We start from the raw sequence: 26345 nt of genomic DNA, 5'->3' as shown, positions 1-26345 counted from the left end.
CTAGGATAAACAACAGGGGGCAGAGTCGGTGTCTGTCTTTCCCTAAGGTGTCTATCCACCCTGATAGCAAAGGCCATGGCAGCCTCCAACGACCTAGGAGTAGCATATTGCACCAGAGAATCCTGAAGCCTAGCCGACAGACCTTGACAAAAATGACTCCTAATGGCAGGGTCATTTTGCTGAGTGTCAGTGGCCCATCTCTGGAATTTCTCAACCGGCCGGCCCCACCTGCTTGATCATATGGAGTTTAGATGCAGACAAGGAGACAAAATCAGGATCCCCTACACCCAGGGCCGCCATCAGGGCATTACAGCCATGACTGGCGTATGGGGCCCGGTGGGCAGAGGGGGCCCGCATCGGGCCCCATCTCATCTGCTCACCGGGCCCCCCTACAGGCACTGCGGAAGCTGGCAGCTGACTTGAGCCGCAGTACGCACTTCGCCGGCGTCTGATGTCATTGTCAGCCGCCGGCGAGTGCATGCTTCACCTGAGGGAGTGAGATTCGCCCGCCGCAGAAGCACGGCCAGGTAAGAACTCGTTTTTTGGGGGGGTTTTCAGAGCGGCGATCCAGGGGGCCCAAGGGCAGAATGCTGGACACGCTGGGGCAGAGATGCTGGACACACTGGGGCAGAATGCTGGACATGAGGCAGAATGCTGGACACAGGGGCAGACTGAGACATGGGGGCAGAATGCTTGAAATGGGCAGACTGAGACATGGGGGCAGAATGCTGGACACAGGAGCATAATACTGGACACTGGGGAAGAATGCTGGACACAGGGGCAGAATGCTGGACACAGGAGCAGAATGCTGGACACGGGCAGAATGCTGGACACTGGGGCAGAATGCTGGACACAGGGGCAGACTGAGACACAGGGGCAGAATGCTGGACACAGAGGCAGAATGCTGGACACAGGACAGAATGCTGGACACAGGGGCAGAATGCTGGACACGGGAAGAATGCTAGACACGGGGCAGAATGCTGGACACGGGGGCAGAATGCTGGACACAGGGGCAGAATGCTGGACACAGGGGCAGAATGCTGGACACGGGCAGAATGCTGGATACGGGAAGAATGCTAGACACGGGGCAGAATGCTGGACACGGGAGCAGAATGCTGGACACAGGGGCAGAATGCTGGACACGGGCAGAATGCTGGACACGGGGCAGAATGCTGGACATGAGGGGCAGAATGCTGGACACGAGGGGCAGACTGAGACACGGGGCAGAATGCTGGACACAGGGGCAGAATGCTGGACACGAGGGGCAGACTGAGACACGGGGGCAGAATGTTGGACACAGGGGCAGAATGCTGGACATGGGGAAAGACTGTGAGACACAGGGCCAGAATGCTGGACACAGGGGCAGAATGCTGGACACAGAGGCAGAATGCTGGACACGGGGCAGAATGCTGGACACAGGGGCAGAATGCTGGCCACAGGGGCAGACTGTGAGACCCGGGGGCAGAATGCTGGACACTGGGGCAGAACGCTGGACACAGGGGCAGAATGCTGGACATGGGCAGAATGCTGGAAACGGGGCAGAATGCTGGACACAGGGGCAAACTGTGAGACACGGGAGCATAATGTTGGACACTGGGGCAGAATGCTGAATACTGGGGCAGAATGCTGGACAAAGGGGCAGAATGCTGGACATGGGCCGAATGCTGGACATGGGGCAAAATGCTGGACACGGGCAGACTGAGACATGGGGGCAGAATGCTGGACACAGGGGCAGAATGCTGGACACGGGGCAGAATGCTGGACAGGGGCAGTATGCTGGACACAGGGGCAGTATGCTGGACATAGGGGCAGAATGCTAGACACAGGGGCAGCATGCTGGACACAGGGGCAGACTGAGACACGGGGGCAGAATGCTGGACACGGGCAGAATGCTGGACACTGGGGCAGAATGCTGGACACGCTGGGGCAGAGATGCTGGACACACTGGGGCAGAAATGCTGGACACACTGGGGCAGAATGCTGGACACAGGGGCAGAATGCTGGACACGGGCAGACTGAGACATGGGGCAGAATGCTGGACAGGGGCAGTATGCTGGACACAGGGGCAGCATGCTGGACACAGGGGCAGACTGAAACACAGGGGCAGAATTCTGGACACAGGGGCAGAATGCTGGACACGGGCAGAATGCTGGACACGGGGCAGAATGCTGGACACAGGGGCAGAATGCTGGACACGGGAACAATGCTAGACACAGGCAGAATGCTGGACACAGGGGCAGAATGCTGGACACAGGGGCAGAATGCTGGACACGGGGGCAGAATGCTGGACATGGGCAGAATGCTGGACTCGGGGCAGAATGCTGGACACGAGGGGCAGAATGCTGGACACGACGGGCAGACTGAGACACAGGGCAGAATGCTGGACACAGGGGCAGAATGCTGGACACGAGGGGCAGACTGAGACACGGGGGCAGAATGTTGGACAAAGGGGCAGAATGCTGGACATGGGGAAAGACTGTGTGACACAGGGCCAGAATGCTGGACACAGGGGCAGAATGCTGGACACAGGGGCAGAATGCTGGACACGGGGCAGAATGCTGGACACAGGGGCAGAATGCTGGCCACAGGGGCATACTGTGAGACCCGGGGGCAGAATGCTGGACACTGGGGCAGAATGCTTGACACAGGGGCAGAACGCTGGACACAGGGGCAGAATGCTGGACATGGGCAGAATGCTGGAAACGGGGCAGAATGCTGGACACAGGGGCAGACTCTGAGACACGGGAGCATAATGCTGGACACTGGGGCAGAATGCTGAATACTGGGGCAGAATGCTGGACACAGGGGCAGAATGCTGGACATGGGCAGAATGCTGGACATGGGGCAAAATGCTGGACACGGGCATGTAATGACCAGAGGTCCGAATAATCCAGTGAGTCACAAACCAAGACCAAGGCAGAAATCTCCAACGGTATTTACTCAAAGGCAAAATAATCAAGGTAATATGGAGGATATTAAGGCAGATGCACCCCAAAGATACACTAGCTCAGCAGCAGCTGAAATCACTGTGCCACTCCAAGGTCTCCTGAGAACTGTATACTACAACAGACTAGTAAGAAATTTACCTAACAGGCAACTAAAAACAGGAACAAGTGTAAATTGAATGTAGTGTTATTAAGGGAGCCCCTGGAATGGCACATTCAGTATAACTTACACAACTCTAATATAAGATACACCTCTAAAGTAACAATTTAACACTCTGAGCAGAGATACCCGGGTATCTATAACTATGGTACCGTATCCTGAGATGGATTTCCTCTCAGGCAGGAATCCGCACAGGCTGCAGCCATTCCTTATCTTCAGTGCCAATAAGTTACAGCAAGCTCCTCTTGTCTTGTCGGCCGATGCCGAGCCCAAACGCCGGGGACTTAGTTAGTGGTCTCACGATGTAGTCTCTGCTTCTGTAGCTCCTACGAATGCTTCCACGACAATCCGTCCGTCTCTGTATCAGCAGTCTGTCCAGACTTGTTCCTCCACTCAATGCACAGGGAATCCACAGACTTCCAAATACGTACTGGGTTCTTAGTAAAGTCTCAGTCTTTTCTTAGATAAAGGGTTAGCTCCTCTCCAGGAAATGTTAGCAACACAAGTCTCTCACAGAGTTAAACAAAAGGTTAGCTCTTCTCCAGGGGAACGTTAGCAACAAAAAGTCTCTCAAAAGCTTCTTTTCCTCCAAAAACACTTGCAGTAAATCCACACAGTCTCTTTTTAAGATCTCACAGCAGCTTCTCCTTTTGCTTCCCGCCTTTTCTCTCTCAGCTCTCACTTCTTAGTTTCACTTTACACCGGAGACACTAGACCCCACCCCCCAGCACACATTGTCTCCGGGAGTTTTGCACGGTCTGTCCTTTGCTGCAACAGGCAAAAACCACAGGGTCCTAGTGCCTTCTCAGTGGGACTACAGTTCACCCTCTTACATGCCACCCCACTAGAGGTTGGCGTCCTCGACATACCTTCCCACTCAAATTCATCTTGAGCATATCGCTGAGGCGGTATTCCTGCCGTAGATCGTGTAGTTCTCCTGAGTCCTACATCAACAGGTGCGACCTTAGAGGGAGCTAGAGTCTCTTCCGTGGTCATGTTAGTGGGCGTAAGTGGAGTTGTCTCCTCCTGCGGCTCGATGTCCTGTGATACAGCGTCAGGACCAAGCAGTTGACCTGATGCACTCTCCTCAACAACATCCTCCATATCCCCAACATTCTCATCACCTGAGGCCAGATCGGTTACAGGAGGCAAATAAGCAGGCGCAGGAGTAAGCACACCATCAAACTCAAGATCATTCAGAGTTCCCGCCCCTTGGAACATGGCCTCTGGCTCTAGGGGAGTAGGCGCCGAATCTTCAAACCAGCACCGTTGTAACATGTTACGATGCAAATTACGGGTTGGCCCCCCTGTCCCCACCGGTTCGACCTTGTACACTGGAATCTCAGGGTTCACCTGTTTTTTTATCAGATACGGTATCGCCTCCCATCGGTCACTCAGCTTTCCTGACCGTCGTTTTGTCCTCACCAACACTCTGTCTCCCGGAGAGAACAGCTCTGTTTGTACAGGTCGCGTGTCCTTATGGACCACCTGGCGAAGGCGGTCGCCCACCACCTGATGCACCACCCTTAACCGCCGCCGATGCTCTCGTACCCACTCGGATGCAGTCTGAAGGGGGGCGGAGGAGGGATCTGGCATGTTCAAATCCTCAATGTCTTGGCCAGGTCTACCAAACATCAACATGTGTGGTGAGTAACCAGTAGTACTGTGCACCCTGTTATTGTAAGCCCACATCAATTCGGGGAGATACTCAGGCCAGCATGTCTGTTGCTGACTCTCTAAGGACCTCAACATTTGCAACAGGGTCCGATTAAAACGCTCACACGCCCCATTACCCTGAGGGTGGTAAGGTGTTGTTCTCGACTGCTCGATACCATAGAGCTGGTGCAACTCTTTCATCAGCGTCCCCTGAAAGCAGGCCCCTTGATCTGAATGTATTCTCTGCGGACACCCGAACACTTGGAAGAAATGTCGGCACACTGCCTCAGCCGCCGACTTGGCCGTCTGATCTCTTGTCGGCACCGCTACAGCATACTTGGTAAAGTGATCTGTCATCACCAGGCAATAGGAGTACCCTGACGTAGAGTACCCTGTCAACACGTAGTCAATCATGAGTAGTTCCAGTGGAGCTGAAGTCTTAATAGACTGTGTGGGAGCCCGCTGCTCAGGGATTTTGTTGAGCCCACAAATTCGGCACTGCCGACACGCGTCAGCCACCATCCCTCCCAACTCAGGGCAGTAGAGGACTCGCTGCAACCACTGAAGTGTCTTTTCACTTCCAAAATGGGCCCCCTTCTCATGCGCCTCACGAGCGACCACTGGCCCCATCCCCACAGGAATTATCAGTTGGTACCGATGCTGCAGCTCCGATGGCAGGTACACCTTACGATACAAAAGACCTTGTTCCACACACAATTTATCCCATTGTCGAAGGAGTTTCATTCCTTCCATGGACAACTGAGCCTTGTCCTCTGCACTGGGCCAGGCCTTGTTTTGTACCCTACGGCGCACAAGTGCAACGTCCGGACACTCATCCTGGACTCTTGTCCAATCTGAGGGTGTTTTACCCAGGACACAGGGCATCCCGGTGGCCACCCCACTTGAGTGTACCACACTTTGGAAGATAGGTATTTGCCCCAAAGCTGGAGTTTCAGTATCCTCAAGTTGTTCGTCAACATCTTCCCCGGATGACCCAAGGGGAACTCTTGACAATGCATCTGCATTGCCGTTCTCTCGACCAGAGCGAAATTTAATGCGGTAATTGAACTTGGCCAGTCTGGCGACCCACCGCTGCTCCAACGCCCCCAGTTTTGCATTCTCTAAGTGAGCTAGCGGGTTGTTATCTGTCATGACTAGCACCTCAGCTCCTGTTAGATACTCGGCGAAGCGTTCTGTCATTGCCCACACCAGGGCCAGCAATTCCAGCCGGAATGAGCTGTAGTTAGCCGGATTTCGCTCGGAGTCTCTTAAAGATCTGCTGCCATAAGAAATCACTCGTTCTCGGCCGTCCTGCACCTGTGCTAGTACTGCCCCCAATCCATGAAGACTACCATCGGTATACAACAAAAAAGGGGTGTCAAACCGGGCGTAGGCCAGCAATGGGGCACTCGTTAGGGCGGTTTTCACTCCATCAAATGCCTTTTTCTGTAGGGGCCCCCATGGAATGGGGCGATTTCGAGGACCCAGCGCTGTCCCTCTCAAAAGTTCATTCAAGGGACTCACCACTTGTGAGAATTTAGGCACAAACCGCCGATAGTATCCTGCTAGGCCCAGGAAGGCCCGCACTTCTCGCAGGTCACAAGGAGGTGGCCACTCTTGTACCGCCTTAATCTTACTGGCTAAAGGTAGTACCCCGTCCGGGGTCACCAGATGCCCCAAATATTCAATCTGGTTTCGTAACAGTTGACATTTTTTTGGCTTTATTTTCAGGCCGTAGCTCTTGAGCCGCCGGAGAACTTGACGCAGCTTCTCCAGATGATCTTCAAATGAGGTTCCGAACACCACAATGTCGTCTAGATATATCAGGACTGATTCAAAATTTAGATCACCCAAGCAATGTTCCATCAGGCGTTGGAAGGTTCCCGGGGCGGTAGCGAGGCCAAAGGGCATCCGGTTGAACTCAAAGAGCCCCATTGGCAAGACAAACGCCGTCTTGGCCCGATCTTTTTCAGCCATTGGGACCTGCCAGTACCCGCTTGCCAAATCCAACGTTGAGAAATACTTGGCCCGACCCAGGGCCGACAGGGATTCTTCAATACGCGGTAAAGGATATGCGTCCCGTACGGTGTGGGCATTCAATTTCCGATAGTCCACACAAAATCGGAGTGTCCCATCCTTCTTGCGGACCAAGACTACAGGGGCCGCCCAGGGACTCCGGCTCTCTCGGATCACTTGGTTGTCCAGCATACTGGCCACCATGCTCTTCACCTCTTGATAGAGCGCCGGAGGAATTTAACGATATCTTTCTCTAATGGGTGGAGTATCCCCCGTTGGAATCTCATGCTCAATCGTCTGGGTACACCCGAAGTCCTCTCCATGTCGGGAAAAGGTCTCTTGATGTTCCCACAAAACTCTCTCCAACTGCTCCAACTGCACGGGGGTCAGCTTCTCCCGATCCACTCCCATCTGCTCCATGATCACATGAACATTCCATTCCTCCGTAGGAGGTTCAGTCCGGCCTACCTCGACCGCGAATGTCCAGGATGACTGTTGGTCTGGTCGCAATTCGAACCCTGCATTTTCCGACACCTTCTCTGCCGGCACGAACAGTTCAGCCAGTATGGTCCCAGCGGGAATTGCAACAGCTTCATCTAAAACATTGATGCATCGGACCGGCACTCGTCCATTCTTCACAATCACCAAAGACCGGGCCACATGTACCTTGGCAAATGAGGAACCCTCTCGGGCGGGCTCAAGTAGCACTTCAAGCCCATTCAATCTCTGTGCAGCTCCCACAGGCAGCATTAAGAGTTCCTCTTGTCTGGGTCCCAGCAGGATCGGGGCCCTCAAAGTCACTCGGACCCGGCCCACCCGGCCACCTGGGACCGCACTTTTCAGCAAGTTGCAACTCAACACTAGACGGTGTAGAATTCTCTGTGTGGGTCTGTGTCTTGTCGCACGGGCCCAGTATCGGGGTCCTTCACTGGCATACATCTAGTGATTCAAATCTCGCAGCACGTTCATTCCGAGCGTCACTTCCATCCCTCTTCTAGGGGGGTGATCCACCAGTACTACCCCTTTCTGCCCCAGCTCTTGACCAAACATTTTTAGTTGCATCCACACGATCCCTTTGACTGACAATTGACCATTATTTGCGGCGGTCAGTCGTATCACTCGGTCATCCTCTGGAATCACTAGTCGACTGAAGTATCTCTCATATACTTCTAGGGGCATTATAGTACATTCGGATCCCGTGTCAACCAAGCACCTCATCTTCCGCCCTTCAAACTCTGCTTCTATCACTGGACTACATGCAAACAAAGCTTGTTCATTCCATCGAGGGCTTTGTGTGGGTGGGGCCGCTGCTGCTTGCCCTCTCATGGCAGCGGACGGAAGTTTAAAGCCAGCGACGGGGTTTCTGGGGCTGTAAGCGCCCGGCAGTAACGCGAGATGTGTCCCTGGCGGCCACACTTCCAGCAGGTGATTGTTCCTCGTGGGCGAGGGCTTGACTCATTCTGATAGGACGACCTGGCCATTTGCGGGGTCACCGTTCCAGGGGGTGGGGCAGGAGGTTCCCGTGAGGGGGTAGAGGCGGGATCAACTGTCAGTTGAGACAATTTCAGCTTCAACTCCTTCACCTCATGTAATGACCAGAGGTCCGAATAAGATCCAGTGAGTCACAAACCAAGACCAAGGCAGAAATCTCCAACGGTATTTACTCAAAGGCAAAATAATCAAGGTAATATGGAGGATATTAAGGCAGATGCACCCCAAAGATACACTAGCTCAGCAGCAGCTGAAATCACTGTGCCACTCCAAGGTCTCCTGAGAACTGTATACTACAACAGACTAGTAAGAAATTTACCTAACAGGCAACTAAAAACAGGAACAAGTGTAAATTGAATGTAGTGTTATTAAGGGAGCCCCTGGAATGGCACATTGAGTATAACTTACACAACTCTAATATAAGATACACCTCTAAAGTAACAATTTAACACTCTGAGCAGAGATACCCGGGTATCTATAACTATGGTACCGTATCCTGAGATGGATTTCCTCTCAGGCAGGAATCCGCACAGGCTGCAGCCAGTCCTTATCTTCAGCGCCAATAAGTTACAGCAAGCTCCTCTTGTCTTGTCGGCTGATGCCGAGCCCAAATGCCGGGGACTTAGTTAGTGGTCTCACGATGTAGTCTCTGCTTCTGTAGCTCCTAGGAATGCTTCCACGACAATCCGTCCGTCTCTGTATCAGCAGTCTGTCCAGACTTGTTCCTCCACTCAATGCACAGGGAATCCACAGACTTCCAAATACGTACTGGGTTCTTAGTAAAGTCTCAGTCTTTTCTTAGATAAAGGGTTAGCTCCTCTCCAGGAAACGTTAGCAACACAAGTCTCTCACAGAGTTAAACAAAAGGTTAGCTCTTCTCCAGGGGAACGTTAGCAACAAAAAGTCTCTCAAAAGCTTCTTTTCCTCCAAAAACACTTGCAGTAAATCCACACAGTCTCTTTTTAAGATCTCACAACAGCTTCTCCTTTTGCTTCCCGCCTTTTCTCTCTCAGCTCTCACTTCTTAGTTTCACTTTACACCGGAGACACTAGACCCCACCCCCCAGCACACATTGTCTCCGAGAGTTTTGCACGGTCTGTCCTTTGCTGCAACAGGCAAAAACCACAGGGTCCTAGTGCCCTCTTAGTGGGACTACAGTTCACCCTCTTACAGGCAGACTGAGACATGGGGGCAGAATGCTGGACACAGGGGCAGAATGCTGGACACGGGGCAGAATGCTGGACATGGGGCAGAATGCTGGACACAGGGGCAGAATGCTCGACACGGGCAGACTGAGACATGGGGGCAGAATGCTGGACAGGGGCAGTATGCTGGACACAGGGGCAGACTGAGACACGAGGGCAGAATGCTGGACACAGGGGCAGAATGCTGGACACTGGGGCAGAATGCTGGACACGCTGGGGCAGAGATGCTGGACACACTGGGGCAGAAATGCTGGACACGCTGGGGCAGAATGCTGGACACAGGGGCAGAATGCAGGACACAGGGGCAGAATGCTGGACACGGGCAGACTGAGACATGGGGCAGAATGCTGGACAGGGGCAGTATGCTGGACACAGGGGCAAAATGCTGGACACGAGGGGCAGACGGAGACACAGGGGCAGAATGCTGGACACAGGGGCAGAATGCTGGACACGGGCAGAATGCTGGACACAGGGCAGAATGCTGGACACGGGGGTTGAATGCTGGACACAGGGGCAGACTGTGAGATCCGGGGGCAGAATGCTGGATACAGGGGCAGAATGCTGGACATGGGCAGAATGCTGGACATTGGGCAGAATGCTGGACACGGGGGCAGACTGTGAGACACGGGGGTAGAATGCTGGACACTGGGGCAGAATGCTGGACACTGGGGCAGAATGCTGGACACGGGCAGAATGCTGGACACAGGGCAAAATGCTGGACACGGGCAGACTAAAACACGGGGGTAGAATGCTGGACACAGGGGCAGAATGCTGGACACAGGGGCAGAATGCTGGACACGAAGGGCAGACTGAGACACGGGGGCAGAATGTTGGACACAGGGGCAGAATGCTGGACATGGGGAAAGACTGTGAGACACAGGGCCAGAATGCTGGACACAGGAGCAGAATGCTGGACACAGGGGCAGAATGCTGGACATGGGCAGAATGCTGGACATGGGGCAAAATGCTGGACACGGGCAGACTGAGACATGGGGGCAGAATGCTGGACACAGGGGCAGAATGCTGGACACAGGGCAAGAATGCTGGACACCGGGCAGAATGCTGGACACGGGCAGAATGCTGGACATGGGGCAAAATGCTGGACACGGGCAGACTGAGACATGGGGGCAGAATGCTGGACACGAGCAGAATGCTGGACACGGGGCAGAATGCTGGACATGGGGCAGAATGCTGGACACAGGGGCAGAATGCTGTACACGGGCAGACTGAGACATGGGGGCAGAATGCTGGACAGGGGCAGTATGCTGGACACAGGGGCAGTATGCTGGACATAGGGGCAGAATGCTGGACACAGGGGCAGAATGCTGGACACAGGGGCAGACTGAGACACGGGGGCAGAATGCTGGAAATGGGCAGACAGACACGGGGGCAGAATGCTGGATACAGGGGCAGAATGCTGGACACTGGGGCAGAATGCTGGACACGCTGGGGCAGAGATGCTGGACACACTGGGGCAGAAATGCTGGACACACTGGGGCAGAATGCTGGACACAGGGGCAGAATGCTGGACACAGGGGCAGAATGCTGGACACGGGCAGACTGAGACATGGGGGCAGAATGCTGGACAGGGGCAGTATGCTGGATACAGGGGCAGAATGCTGGACACGAGGGGCAGACTGAGACATGGGGGCAGAATGCTGGACACAGGGGCAGAATGCTGGACATTGGGAAAGACTATGAGACACAGGGGCAGAATGCTGGACACAGGGGCAGAATGCTGGACACGGGCAGAATGCTGGACACAGGGCAGAATGCTGGACACGGGGGCACAATGCTGGACACAGGGGAAGACTGTGAGACCCGGGGGCAGAATGCTGGATACAGGGGCAGAATGCTGGACACAGGGGCAGAATGCTGGACATGGGCAGAATGCTGGACACGGGGCAGAATGCTGGACACGGGGGCAGAATGCTGGACACGGGGCAGACTGTGAGACACAGGGGTAGAATGCTGGACACTGGGGCAGAATGCTGGACATGGGCAGAATGCTGGACACAGGGCAAAATGCTGGACACGGGCAGACTGAAACTTGGGGGTAGAATGCTGGACACAGGGGCAGAATGCTGGACACGGGGCAGAATGCTGGACACGGGGCAGAATGCTGGACACAGGGGCAGAATGCTGGACACAGGGGCAGACTGTGAGACCCGGGGGCAGAATGCTGGACACAGGGGCAGACTGTGAGACACGGGGGCAGAATGCTGGACACAAGGGCAGAATGATGGACATTGGGGCAGAATGCGAGACATGGGGCAGAATGGAGATACGGGGCATGATTGCAGACATGGGGCAGGATGAAAGACATGGGGGCATGACTGGAGACAGACAGGGCAGAATGGAAACACAGGGGGTATGATTGGAGACAAGTGGCAGGATTGCAGACATGGGGGCATGATTGGAGACATAGGGGGCAGAATCGAGACACAGGGCAGGATGAAAGACATGGGGCATGATTGGAGACACTGGGGGCAGAATTGGAGACAGATGGGGCAGGATTGGAGACAGATCGTGCAGGATCATGGGGCAGGATGGATATGATGGAGACAGATGGGGCAGGATGGGGACATCATATGGGGCAGAATGGATACTCATGAGGGCAGGATGGGAGAACATATGTGTTATGACCTGGTGGTCAGGACAATAATGGACCTGGTGGTTAAGAGCACACGGAATGACCTGATAGTTACTGATAATAAGGACGAGCTCTGGGACGTGGGAACCCTGCTGACCGCAATCCCTAAACCTATCAAACACACTAGAAATAGCCGTGGATTGCGCCTAACGCTCCCTATGCAACTCGGCACAGCCTAAGAAACTAGCTAGCCCTGAAGATAGAAAAATAAAGCATACCTTGCCTCAGAGAAATTCCCCAAAGGAAAAGGCAGCCCCCCACATATAATGACTGTGAGTAAAGATGAAAATACAAACACAGAGATGAAATAGATTTAGCAAAGTGAGGCCCGACTTACTGAACAGACCGAGGATAGGAAAGGTTACTTTGCGGTCAGCACAAAAACCTACAAAAAGACCACGCAGAGGGCGCAAAAAGACCCTCCGCACCGACTCACCAGCAAGCAAGACAACAAATAAATAGCAAGCTGGACAGAAAAATAGCAAACCAAAGAAATACAAGCTGGAACTTAGCTTCTGATGGGAAGACAGGTCACAAGAACGATCCAGGAGTGAACAGACCAATACTGGAACATTGACAGGTGGCATGGAGCAAAGATCTAAGTGGAGTTAAATAGAGCAGCAGCTAACGAATTAACCTCGTCACCTGTGAAACTCAGAAACACCCACCAGAGGAAGTCCATGGACAGAACCAGCCGAAGTACCATTCATGACCACAGGAGGGAGCCCGACAACAGAATTCACAACACATATGGCTGACGCCAGGAATGAGACACACGGTGGCCAGGATGGGGAATATTATTACCAAAGGGGCTAATTAAGGGATATTATTACTGCAGTGATGTATTTATTTTATTTTTTGAGTATACTGTTTTAAATGAGGGGGCGGTCCTGTTACTGTGTAGAGTGATACTATGTCGCCTCTTTTTCTTCATGTGGTGTAATGTAGAAGTTGGGAAAAATTAAGTAATGTGTTCTACAAGCGGAGCTCGAGATAACTGTGTTATTTCCTGCAGAGATGACTCCTGGCTGGAAGAAGTGATGGCGGTCTGTGCTGGATGAAAGATGAAGGACTTCACCTAGAGACGTCACTGGTGAGTCAGTGTGTTACCTATACACTGACACTATACTCTGCATACTATATACAGAGCTCCTGTGTATAATTTCACTAGTAATCACTGTACTATCTGTTCACAGATACCGCATACTAAGTACAGATCTGCTGTGTATAATGGCACTTATGGTGATAGTATGGTGCTTTTTTTTATTACTGATCAGAATCGTAGTATTCAGTCACTATGTAGTGGTAATATGTGGTCTGGACATGGTGTTGCGGTATTTGTTCCTTGTATGTGATATTATTCGATCACTGTGGTGGTAATATGCGGTCTGGTCATGTGTAGCGGTATTTGTTCCTTGTATGTGACATTATTGGTCATTTTAAAAATTGAAAAATAAATAAAAATATACCTAAATTGCATTGCATATTTTAACAAATATTTAGTAGGTTACAGAAGAGTAGGGCCCGGCCAAAAGTGTCTACCGTGTTATGGTGGCGGTTTAAAAAATCTTTTGGCCAAAACAAAAGCTGCTGGCTATGTATGTGATCTGGGGATGGGAACTGTTAATGTGTGATAGGTGAGAAGTGGAGTTTTTCCAAGAGAGAGCGGTGGGACTCTGGACAGTTCAAGGGGTAGAGCGTGGAAGCGGGGCAGGGTTGGAGCCTGGGTGGAGTCTCAAGGGGGCCCTGAAAATTTTGCCAGTATGGGGCCCCGAAATTTCTAGTGGCAGCCCTGCCTACACCAGCACTAAAGCTGCAAAAACTCGTCCATCGACCACAAAGATAGTGAGTCGGACAGCAGGGAGAAGGCCCAGGACCCGGGATCACCCTTAAGAAGGGAGACTACAATTGTCATGACACAGCTGTTGGGTGACCCAGGATCAGGGACTTCTTCCCTGTCCCTAACACTAGGGGGAGCCATAGCTCGCCCTACTCCCTGGGATATTTCTGAAGGTGGAGATGACAGGGCCTCCACCCTTATCTTATCTCCTGAGTTAGTCCCCCGTCTGTTCTCTTCCCTACCCAAGGGAAGAAGGGTGCTACTGTGCACCGTAGTACACCAACCCAACAAACAAGGCAACACAAACAAGGGTTAACAGAAAACTCCACGCATACAAAATATTCACTCACATATAACAGAGGAATGCACAGGGGTGTGGAGGTAGGGGAATAAACCAAAATAGAGAAGGTTAGGGAATTATCACACATACAAACCAAGCAACAGTCACAGCTTATTCCTCCAACTCTCCTTCTCATATGAATTCCTCTCCCTCCGTTAGCCATGCAACAAATGCTTGCTTTGAAAAGGATTTGTAACAGAGCCCAGATTATAAAGGGGAAAGGAGTGGCTAACTGAACTCAGCTGTGAGCACAGGGATTTCCAGAAAAAAAATAAACACATTTAAAATGAAGAAGTGCTTCTTCTCAGTGCCGAAGTAGGAGCAATCAGACACTGCAGTCTTCTGGCTCCACACTGTCACGGTAACCCCGTGACAGTACCCCCTCTTCTACAAGGGACCTCCAGAACCTCAGGACCAGGCCTTTTGGGGTGTGCCATGTGAAAAGCCCAGACCAGTCTGGCTGCATGAACATCAGATGCTGGTACCCACATCCTCTCCTCAGGACCATTCCCCTTCCAATGTATCAGATACTGAAGTGACTGACAAACAACACGAGAATCCAAGATCTTCACAATCTGAAACTCCAGGTTTCCATCAACAATGACAGGAGATGGTGGTAGAGGTGATGGTACTAAAGATACAATGCATTTTTTGGGGAGAGATAGATGGAATACATTATGGATCCTAATGGTAGGCGATAAAGCAAGGTGAAATGCAATAGGATTGACAATGGCTACGATCTTATAAAGACCGATAAACCTGGGACCAAGTTTGCAAGACGGAACCTTCAGCTTAATGTTCCTAGAGGACAGCCACAATAAGTCACCAACACACAGGTCTGGACCAACCAAACGTCTAGGATCATCCACACTCTTATACTTTGATCCCATCTTCCTCAAATTATTCATAATCCCTTGCCATATGGTAGTAATAGAAGATGAAAGCCGTTCTTCTTCCGGTAACCCTGAAGGGCGATTACTAGTAAATGAACTAAACTGAGGGTGGAATCCATATGACCCGAAAAATGAGGACTTACCGGTCGATTCTTGACAGCGGTTATTTACAGCTAATTCAGATTACGGTAAATAGGTAACCCAGTCCTCTTGATTTTCAGATGCAAAACACCTGAGGTACGTCTCTAGATTCTGGTTAACCCGATCCATCTGCCCATTAGAATGCGGGTGAAAAGCGGAAGAAAAATGACAAGTTGATCCCCAAACGAGTGCAAAATGCTCGCCAAAACTTGGAGACAAACTGCACCCCCCGATCAGAAACAATATCGGTCGGGTTCCCATGTAATCTAATTATTTCCCTGATGAAAACTTGTGCCAAGGATTTGGCATTCGGTAACGCCGGTAAAGCGATAAAATTAGACATTTTACTGAATCTATCTACCATCTCAAATATTACAATATTCCCTTCCAACAAGATCCGTGATAAAATCGACCGACAAGTGAGTCCAAGGTCTACTAGGAATCTCCAACGGTTGGAGAGTCCCTGATGGGCAAGTATGAAGGGTCTTAGAACACGCACAGACACTGAAGGCAGCTACATACTCTCGGACATCCTGATGTGAACCTGGCCACCAAAAGCACCAAGAAATCACATCAGTGGTGGCTTTAATACCAGGGTGTCCAGCCAACACTGAATCGTGATGTTCGCTAAGGACTCCAAGACGGAGATCAACAGGAACAGTTTACCAAGTGGACAGGCAGAAGGGGCATCAAAAACCCTAAGCATCAAAAACCTCTCTTTCCAGATCGGAGCATATAGATGCCAAACCACCCCTTTTTGAAGAATAGGTACCGATTCACACTTTTCCCCTCCCCCCAGGAAAGCAACGGGATATGGCATCTGCCTTAATGTTTTTGTTCCCCAGCCTATATGTGACAAAATAGTTAAACCTTGTAAAGAACAATGCCCATATTGCCTGTCAAGGTGTTAGACATTTTGCCGATTCCAAATATACCAGATTCTAATGATCCGTGATTACCATAACTGGGTGAACCGTTCCCTCCAAAAAATGATGCCACTCTTCAAAAGTCCATTTGATTGCTAAGAGTTCCCTGTTATGAATGTCATAATTTTTCTCAGTCAGCAGGTGACAGTTATTTTTACAAAAACACACTTACCAGGAGACGCATCCTGCGATAATACAGCCTCCACTCCCAGCTCAGGCGCATTGACCTCAATGATAAAAGGTTGGGATGCGTCAGGCTGTATAAGGATCGGCGCAGAAGGAAAACACCTGTTCAACAAATCTGGCAAGACTGTACCACTTCGAGAAGTCCGTCCCCTTCCTGGTCATATCCGTAAGAGGTTTGGCTTCTACCATAAAGTTCTTTATGAATTTACGGTAGTAGTTGGCAAAACCTAAAAACATTTGTAATGTCTTCAAATCCTCAGGATGATCCCAACCCAATACCATCCGGACATTCGCTGGATCCATGCAAAAAACTGGTTGAAGACAACACATATCCTAGGAAAAGGATCTCCTCAACCGAGAACATACACCTCTTGGGTTTGACATACAATTTATTGTCTCGGAGTATATTTAAGACCTGCCTGGTGTGACTCAAGGTCATGTGAATAAACTAAAATGTCATCCAGATAGATAACCACGAATCTGCCTACCAGGTGACTAAAGATGTCATTTATAAAGTGTTAAAATACGGTGGGTGCGTTCCGCAACCCAAAAGGCATCACCAGATTCTCATAGTGTCCCTCGGGCATATTGAACGCTATTTTCCACTTATCCCCCTTTTTAATGTATGTTACGAATCACAGAGGGAATAATTTTGTCAACCCCACCACTGACACCAATATGTCATGAACTGGGGTTGTTTGGCTGCCCCGGTTCTTTTCTGAAGGGGATTTATTTATATGCCACTTCTGGTTTGGAACTCGCAGCACTCTGGTGCTCCCTTACCCTCAGGTCAGTCAGGGTACTGCACCTAGGATAATTATACGCCAGAAACGCTGCCTGCTATGTACTAGCTGTGGGGCACACACTGTAGTGAGGGTGATATCATTATTCTCAGCTGCAGCCGAGCAGTACACTATAAAAACCCCGTTCCATCACTGACAGCGTTACCCACCAGCGCAGGACCCTTCCGCTGCCACCAGCTCCTATTCCTGAATTATTAATGGGTCAGGAGCCAACCCAATTAGTAGCGTAATTTACTTCAGCGGACATGACAGTACTTTATAGAGCAAGGAGAAACAAAGCTAGTAATTTTATATATTTTACTCCAAAAGGTAGGCAGTGTTTACAAAAGTATAAAATGATATTATAAAAGGAGACAAGTATCGTATGTACAAACAATTACAAATCAAACAGGGATTAAAGGAAGAAAAACACTTAGAGTTCTTAAACCATTTCATAGCGGACTATGCAGTGCGGGGGAGGGGTGATACATTAAGATGCATTGCAGATGTGTCTCTCAGCTAGCTTCCTGGGCTAGGACTGACTCATAACTCAGCAGGTTTAAGATTTACCCTCTGGTCGTGACATCACTGAGTGAGCTGAGTTATGAAATGTACTCCTCTTTTCTCAGAAGGACTGAAGCGTACTGAAAGCTCCTATCCTTCATAGCTCGGGGATGGCACCCTGTATAGCGACCAAGGAACTACCACTCTTCCGGGCATGAGCTAGGCGTTAATTTGAGCCCAAACATATGGATATGAGCCCCTGTTAAGCAGTAATGAGTTTTTTCATTTCCCACTTAGAAAACGCATGGGTGTGTAGCCCTATTGTTGCACATACAAATATATAGCTTTCATATATCTGTCACTAATTATATATATACACTCCAAATATGGCATATTTATATTATCTTGACAATGTAGATGAGATTATATGCCCCCCTGAGGTCCATTTTAGAGAACCATTTTGCCCCTACAATTTGATTAAAGAAGTCTGGAGTGAGAGGGAGCTGATAAGGATCACGGACAATAATCATACTGAGTTCACGGAAATCGAGGCGAGGGCGTAAACCCCCTTCTTTTTTCTTTACAAAAAAGAACCCCGCAAAAATGGGGGATGAGAATGGTCTGATATGACCTTTAGCCAGGCTTTCCGTAATGTAATCCTTCATGGCCTGTCTATCTGGACCACAGATATTATAGAGTCTGCTCTTGGGCAACTTGGCACCAGGAACAAAATTAATAGCGCAATCATAAGGATGATGGGGAGGGGGTTCTTGGCACCCCTGCTCCAAGAAAACATCCCCAAACCCGACAGGTAACTAGGCACAGACTGGGCATCCACCCTAACAAACCAGGTACCCAAGCAGTGTCCTTGACAATACCCACTCCATGTTACTACTTCCTGAGTCTGCCAATCTACTACAGGATTATGCAGTGTGAGCTAAGGAAGTCCCAGTACCACAAGTGAGGGCAGACCCTCTAGGTCATAACAGTCTAAAACCTCAATGTGCATGGCCCCTACCTGAAGCTGTAAGTCTCAAACTACTTGAGTAAAATGCTGCTGTCTCAATGGGGCAGAGTCGATGGTGATTATGCGTCTGGACAGAGTATTGTTGTGAATTCTGTTGTCGGGCTCCCTCCTGTGGTCATGAATGGTACTTTGGCTGGTTCTGTCCATGGACTTCCTCTGGTGGGTGTTTCTGAGGTTCCTTCCACAGGTGACGAGGTTAAGTCGTTAGCAGGCTGCGCTATTTAACTCCACTTAGATCTTTGCTCCATGCCACCTGTCAATGTTCCAGTATTGGTCTAGTTCACTCCTGGATCGTTCTTGTGACCTGTCTTCCCAGCAGAAGCTAAGTTCCAGCTTGTATTTCTTTGGTTTGCTATTTTTCTGTCCAGCTTGCTATTTTTATTGTGGTCTTGCTTGCTGGAAGCTCTGGGACGCAGAGGGAGCGCCTTCGCACCGTGAGTCGGTGCGGAGGGTCTTTTTGCGCCCTCTGCGTGGTCTTTTTGTAGGTTTTTGTGCTGACCGCAAAGTAACCTTTCCTATCCTCGGTCTGTTCAGTAAGTCGGGCCTCACTTTGCTAAATCTATTTCATCTCTGTGTTTGTATTTTCATCTTTACTCACAGTCATTATATGTGGGGGGCTGCCTTTTCCTTTGGGGAATTTCTCTGAGGCAAGGTAGGCTTTATTTTTCTTTCTTCAGTGCTAGCTAGTTTCTTAGGCTGTGCCGAGTTGCATAGGGAGCGTTAGGCGCAATCCACGGCTATTTCTAGTGTGTTTGATAGGATTAGGGATTGCGGTCAGCAGAGTTCCCACGTCCCAGAGCTCGTCCTTATTGTCAGTAACTATCAGGTCATTCCGTGTGCTCTTAACCACCAGGTCCATTATTGTCCTGACCACCAGGTCATAACAGTACAGGTGGCCCAAAGTACTAATGCATCTCAGTAGAGGGATAAGAGAAGTTCTGAGACCATTTTTTTTTCTTTGCACTGTGTTTTGTCTCTCTTTTCCCCTTTACCTCTGGGTGGTTCAGGACACAGGTGTAAACATGGACATTCAAGGTCTGTCCTCTTGGATGGATAATCTCACTACAAGGGTACAAATCATTCCAGATTTAGTGGTTCATAATCCGATGTCAGAGCCTAGGAATCCAATTCCTGATTTGTTTTTTGGTGATAGATCTAAGTTCTTGAATTTCAAAAATAATTGCAAATTGTTTCTTGCCTTGAAACCTCGCTCCTCAGGTGACCCTGTTCAACAAGTAAAGATCATTATTTCTTTGTTACGTGGTGACCCTCAAGACTGGGCATTTTCCCTTGCGCCAGGAGATCCGGCATTGCGTGATGTTGATGCGTTTTTTCTGGCGCTTGGATTGCTTTATGACGAACCTAATTCAGTGGATCAGGCAGAGAAAATCTTGCTGGCTCTGTGTCAGGGTCAGGATGAAGCGGAGATATATTGTTAGAAGTTTAGAAAGTGGTCTGTGCTCACTCAGTGGAATGAATGTGCCCTGGCAGCAATCTTCAGAAAGGGTCTCTCTGAAGCCCTTAAGGATGTCATGGTGCGATTTCCCATGCCTGCTGGTCTGAATGAGTCTATGTCCTTGGCCATTCAGATCGATCGACGCTTGCGTGAGCGTAAAGCTGTGCACCATTTGGCGGTACTATCTGAGCATGGGCCTGAGCCTATGCAATGTGATAGGACTTTGACCAGAGCTGAACGGCAAGAACACAGACGTCAGAATGGGCTATGTTTTTACTGTGGTGATTACACTCATGCTATATCCGATTGTCCTAAGCGCACTAAGCGGTTCGCTAGGTCTGCTGTTATGATTAGGCAATTCAGTACCACAGTGAACATAGAGGTCAGAGCACATACAGTGATCTGACAATAATCCAAAAACATAGAACGAGCTCTGAGACGTGGGAACTCTGTTGACCGCAATCCCTGATCCTCTCCAACAACACTAGAGGCAGCCGTGGATTGCGCCTAACGCTACCTATGCAACTCGGCACAGCCTGAGAAACTAGCTAGCCTGAAGATAGAAAATAAGCCTACCTTGCCTCAGAGAAATACCCCAAAGGAAAAGGCAGCCCCCCACATATAATGACTGTGAGTTAAGATGAAAAGACAAACGTAGAGATGAAATAGATTTAGCAAAGTGAGGCCCGACTTTCTGAACAGATCGAGGATAGGAAAGGTAACTTTGCGGTCAACACAAAACCCTAAAAACCACGCAAAGGGGGCAAAAAGACCCTCCGCACCGAACTAACGGCACGGAGGTACACCCTCTGCGTCCCAGAGCTTCCAGCAAACAAATAGATAAGCTGGACAGAAGAAAAGCAAACAAAATAGCAAAGGAAAACTTAGATATGCAGAGCAGCAGGCCACAGGAACGATCCAGGAGGAAAACAAGTCCAATACTGGAACATTGACAGGAAGCCAGGATCAAAGCACTAGGTGGAATTAAGTAGAGCAGCCTCTAACAACCTCACCACAACACCTGAGGGAGGAAACTCAGAAGCCGCAGTACCACTTCCCTCCACCAACGGAAGCTCACAGAGAGAATCAGCCGAAGTACCACTTGTGACCACAGGAGGGAGCTCTGCCACAGAATTCACAACAGTACCCCCCCCTTGAGGAGGGGTCACCGAACCCTCACCAGAGCCCCCAGGCCGACCAGGATGAGCCACATGAAAGGCACGAACAAGATCGGGAGCATGGACATCAGAGGCAAAGACCCAGGAATTATCTTCCTGAGCATAACCCTTCCACTTAACCAGATACTGGAGTTTCCGTCTTGAAACACGAGAATCCAAAATCTTCTCCACAATATACTCCAACTCCCCCTCCACCAAAACCGGGGCAGGAGGGTCAACAGATGGAACCATAGGTGCCACGTATCTCCGCAACAATGACCTATGGAATACGTTATGTATGGAAAAAGAATCTGGAAGGGTCAGACGAAAAGACACAGGATTAAGAACCTCAGAAATCCTATACGGACCAATGAAACGAGGTTTAAACTTAGGAGAGGAAACCTTCATAGGAATATGACGAGAAGACAACCAAACCAGATCCCCAACACGAAGTCGGGGACCCACACAGCGTCTGCGATTAGCAAAACGTTGAGCCTTCTCCTGGGACAAGGTCAAATTGTCCACTACCTGAGTCCAAATCTGCTGCAACCTGTCCACCACAGTATCCACACCAGGATAGTCCGAAGACTCAACCTGTCCTGACGAGAAACGAGGATGGAACCCAGAGTTGCAGAAAAATGGCGAAACCAAGGTAGCCGAGCTGGCCCGATTATTAAGGGCGAACTCAGCCAAAGGCAAAAAGGACACCCAGTCATCCTGATCAGCACAAACAAAACATCTCAGATATGTTTCCAAGGTCTGATTGGTTCGTTCGGTCTGGCCATTAGTCTGAGGATGGAAAGCCGAGGAAAAAGACAAGTCAATGCCCATCCTACCACAAAAAGTTCGCCAAAACCTCGAAACAAACTGGGAACCTCTGTCAGAAACGATATTCTCTGGAATGCCATGTAAACGAACCACATGCTGGAAGAACAATGGCACCAAATCAGAGGAGGAAGGCAACTTAGACAAGGGTACCAAATGGACCATCTTAGAAAAGCGATCACAGACCACCCAAATGACTGACATCTTTTGAGAAACGGGAAGATCTGAAATAAAATCCATAGAGATATGTGTCCAAGGCCTCTTCGGGACTGGCAAGGGCAAAAGCAACCCACTGGCACGAGAACAGCAGGGCTTAGCCCGAGCACAAATCCCACAGGACTGCACAAAAGTACGCACATCCCGCGACAGAGATGGCCACCAAAAGGATCTAGCCACTAACTCTCTGGTACCAAAGATTCCAGGATGACCAGCCAAGACCGAACAATGAACCTCAGAGATAACTTTATTCGTCCACCTATCAGGGACAAACAGTTTCTCCGCTGGACAACGATCAGGTTTATTAGCCTGAAATTTTTGCAGCACTCGCCGCAAATCAGGGGAGATGGCAGACACAATTACTCCTTCCTTGAGGATACCCGCCGGCTCAGACAAACCCGGAGAGTCGGGCACAAAACTCCTAGACAGAGCATCCGCCTTCACATTCCTAGAGCCCGGAAGGTACGAAATCACAAAGTCAAAACGGGCAAAAAACAGCGACCAACGAGCCTGTCTAGGATTCAACCGCTTGGCAGACTTGAGATAAGTCAAGTTCTTATGATCAGTCAATACCACCACGCGATGCTTAGCTCCTTCAAGCCAATGACGCCACTCCTCGAATGCCCACCTCATGACCAGCAACTCTCGGTTGCCCACATCATAATTTCGCTCAGCAGGCGAAAACTTCCTGGAAAAGAATGGTGCACAGATTTACGCTCACGCAAGTGTCGACCAATCTGAATGGCCAAAGACATAGACTCATTCAAACCAGCAGGCATAGGAAATCCCACCATGACATCCTTAAGGGCTTCAGAGAGACCCTTTCTGAACATAGCTGCCAGCGCAGATTCATTCCACAGAGTGAGCACGGACCACTTTCTAAATTTCTGACAATATAACTCTATCTCATCCTGACCCTGACAAAGAGCCAGCAAATTTTTTTCTGCCAGATCCACTGAATTAGGTTCATCGTACAGCAAACCGAGCGCCAGGAAAAACGCATCGATATTACTTAATGCAGGATCTCCTGGCGCAAGAGAAAATGCCCAGTCCTGAGGGTCGCCACGCAAAAAAGAAATAATGATCAAAACCTGTTGAACTGGATCACCAGAGGAGTGAGGTTTCAAGGCCAGAAATAGTTTACAATTATTTTTGAAACTCAGAAACTTAGTTCTATCACCAAAAAAACAAATCAGGAATAGGAATTCTTGGTTCTAACATAGATTTCTGATCAATAGTGTCTTGAATCTTTTGTACTCTTGCCGAGAGCTGATCCACACATGAAGACAGACTTCTAATGTCCATTGCTACACCTGTGTCCTGAACCACCCAAATGTCTAGGGGAAAAAAAAGGCAAAACACAGTGCAGAGAAAAAAAAATGGTCTCAGAACTTCTCTTTTCCCTCTATTGAGAATCATTAGTACTTTAGGCTTCCTGTACTGTTATGATTAGGCAATTCAGTACCACAGTGAACATAGAGGTCAGAGCACATACAGTGATCTGACAATAATCCAAAAACATAGAACGAGCTCTGAGACGTGGGAACTCTGTTGACCGCAATCCCTGATCCTCTCCAACAACACTAGAGGCAGCCGTGGATTGCACCTAACGCTACCTATGCAACTCGGCACAGCCTGAGAAACTAGCTAGCCTGAAGATAGAAAATAAGCCTACCTTGCCTCAGAGAAATACCCCAAAGGAAAAGGCAGCCCCCCACATATAATGACTGTGAGTTAAGATGAAAAGACAAACGTAGAGATGAAATAGATTTAGCAAAGTGAGGCCCGACTTTCTGAACAGATCGAGGATAGGAAAGGTAACTTTGCGGTCAACACAAAACCCTAAAAACCACGCAAAGAGGGCAAAAAGACCCTCCGCACCGAACTAACGGCACGGAGGTGCACCCTCTGCGTCCCAGAGCTTCCAGCAAACAAATAGATAAGCTGGACAGAAGAAAAGCAAACAAAATAGCAAAGGAAAACTTAGCTATGCAGAGCAGCAGGCCACAGGAACGATCCAGGAGGAAAACAAGTCCAATACTGGAACATTGACAGGAAGCCAGGATCAAAGCACTAGGTGGACTTAAGTAGAGCAGCCCCTAACGACCTCACCACAACACCTGAGGGAGGAAACTCAGAAGCCGCAGTACCACTTCCCTCCACCAACGGAAGCTCACAGAGAGAATCAGCCGAAGTACCACTTGTGACCACAGGAGGGAGCTCAGCCACAGAATTCACAACAGTCTGCCACCATTGGTACGGTACAGTCTAAATTTCTATTGTCCGTTACTCTGATTTGCTCTTTGTCATCCTATTCTGTTATGGCATTTGTGGATTCAGGCGCTGCCCTGAATTTGATGGACTTGGAGTATGCTAGGCGCTGTGGTTTTTTCTTGGAGCCCTTGCAGTATCCTATTCCATTGAGAGGAATTGATGCTACGCCTTTGGCCAAGAATAAGCCTCAGTACTAGACCCAATTGACCATGTGCATGGCTCCTGCACATCAGGAGGATATCCGCTTTCTGGTGTTGCATAATCTGTATGATGTGGTTGTTTTGGGGTTGCCATGGCTACAGGTTCATAATCCAGTATTGGACTGGAAATCTATGACTGTGTCCAGCTGGGGTTGCCAGGGGGTACATGGTGATGTTCCATTTTTGTCTATTTCGTCTTCCACTCCTTCTGAAGTTCCAGAGTTTTTGTCGGATTATCGGGATGTATTTGATGAGCCCAAAGCCAGTGCCCTACCTCCTCATAGGGATTGCGATTGTGCAATTAATTTAATTCCCCGTCGAGGTGCCCTGGGCTTATCTGACCCTGGACGGGATAGTACGTCATAGCGATCGGCAGTGCTCACGGGGAGAGCGCGGCCGATCGCGGCCGGGTGTCAGCTGCTTATCGCAGCTGACATCCGGCAATATGTGCCAGGAGCGGTCACGGACCGACCCCGGCACATTAACCCCCGGCACACCGCGATCAAAGATGATCGCGATGTGCCGGCGGTACAGGGAAGCACTGCGCAGGGAGGGGGCTCCCTGCGGGCTTCCCTGAGCCCCCCGCAGCAACGCGATGTGATCGCGTTGCTGCGAGGGTCTTACCTCCCTCCCTCCCTGCTCCAGGCCCGGATCCAAGATGGCCGCGGATCCGGGTCCTGCAGGGAGGGAGGTGGCTTCACAGAGCCTGCTCAGAGCAGGCACTGTGAAGGCTGCAGCGCTGCATGTCAGATCAGTGATCTGACAGAGTGCTGTGCAAACTGTCAGATCACTGATCTGTGATGTCCCCCCCTGGGACAAAGTAAAAAAGTAAATAAAAAAAATGTCCAAATGTGTAAAAAAAAAATAAAAAAAAATATTCCTAAATAATGAAAAAAAAAAAAAATATTATTCACATAAATACATTTCTTCATCTAAATTAAAAAAAAATAAAAGTACACATATTTAGTATCGCCGCGTCCATAACGACCCGACCTATAAAACTGTCCCACTAGTTAACCCCTTCAGTAAACACCGTAAGAAAAAAAAAAAAAATCGAGGCAAAATACAACACTTTATTATCATACCGCCGAACAAAAAGTAGAATAACACGCGATCAAAAAGACAGATATAACTAACCATGGTACCGCTGAAAGCGTCATCTTGTCCCGCAAAAAACGAGCTGCCATACAGCATCATCAGCAAAAAAATAAAAAAGTTATAGTCCTCAGAATAAAGCGATGCAAAAATAATTATTTTTTCTGTAAAATAGTTTTTATCGTATAAAAGCGCCAAAACATAAAAAATGATATAAATGAGATATCACTGTAATCGTACTGACCCGAAGAATAAAACTGCTTTATCAATTTTACCAAACGCGGAACGGTATAAACGCCTCCCCCAAAAGAAATTCATGAATAGCTGGTTTTTGGTCATTCTTCCTCACAAAAATCG

This window comes from Ranitomeya imitator, chromosome 3 (genome assembly GCF_032444005.1).
Source record: "Ranitomeya imitator isolate aRanImi1 chromosome 3, aRanImi1.pri, whole genome shotgun sequence".
In the NCBI taxonomy this organism is placed as follows: domain Eukaryota; kingdom Metazoa; phylum Chordata; class Amphibia; order Anura; family Dendrobatidae; genus Ranitomeya; species Ranitomeya imitator.
The sequence above is the reverse complement of the archived record's forward strand: the minus strand, read 5'-3'. Positions refer to the sequence as shown.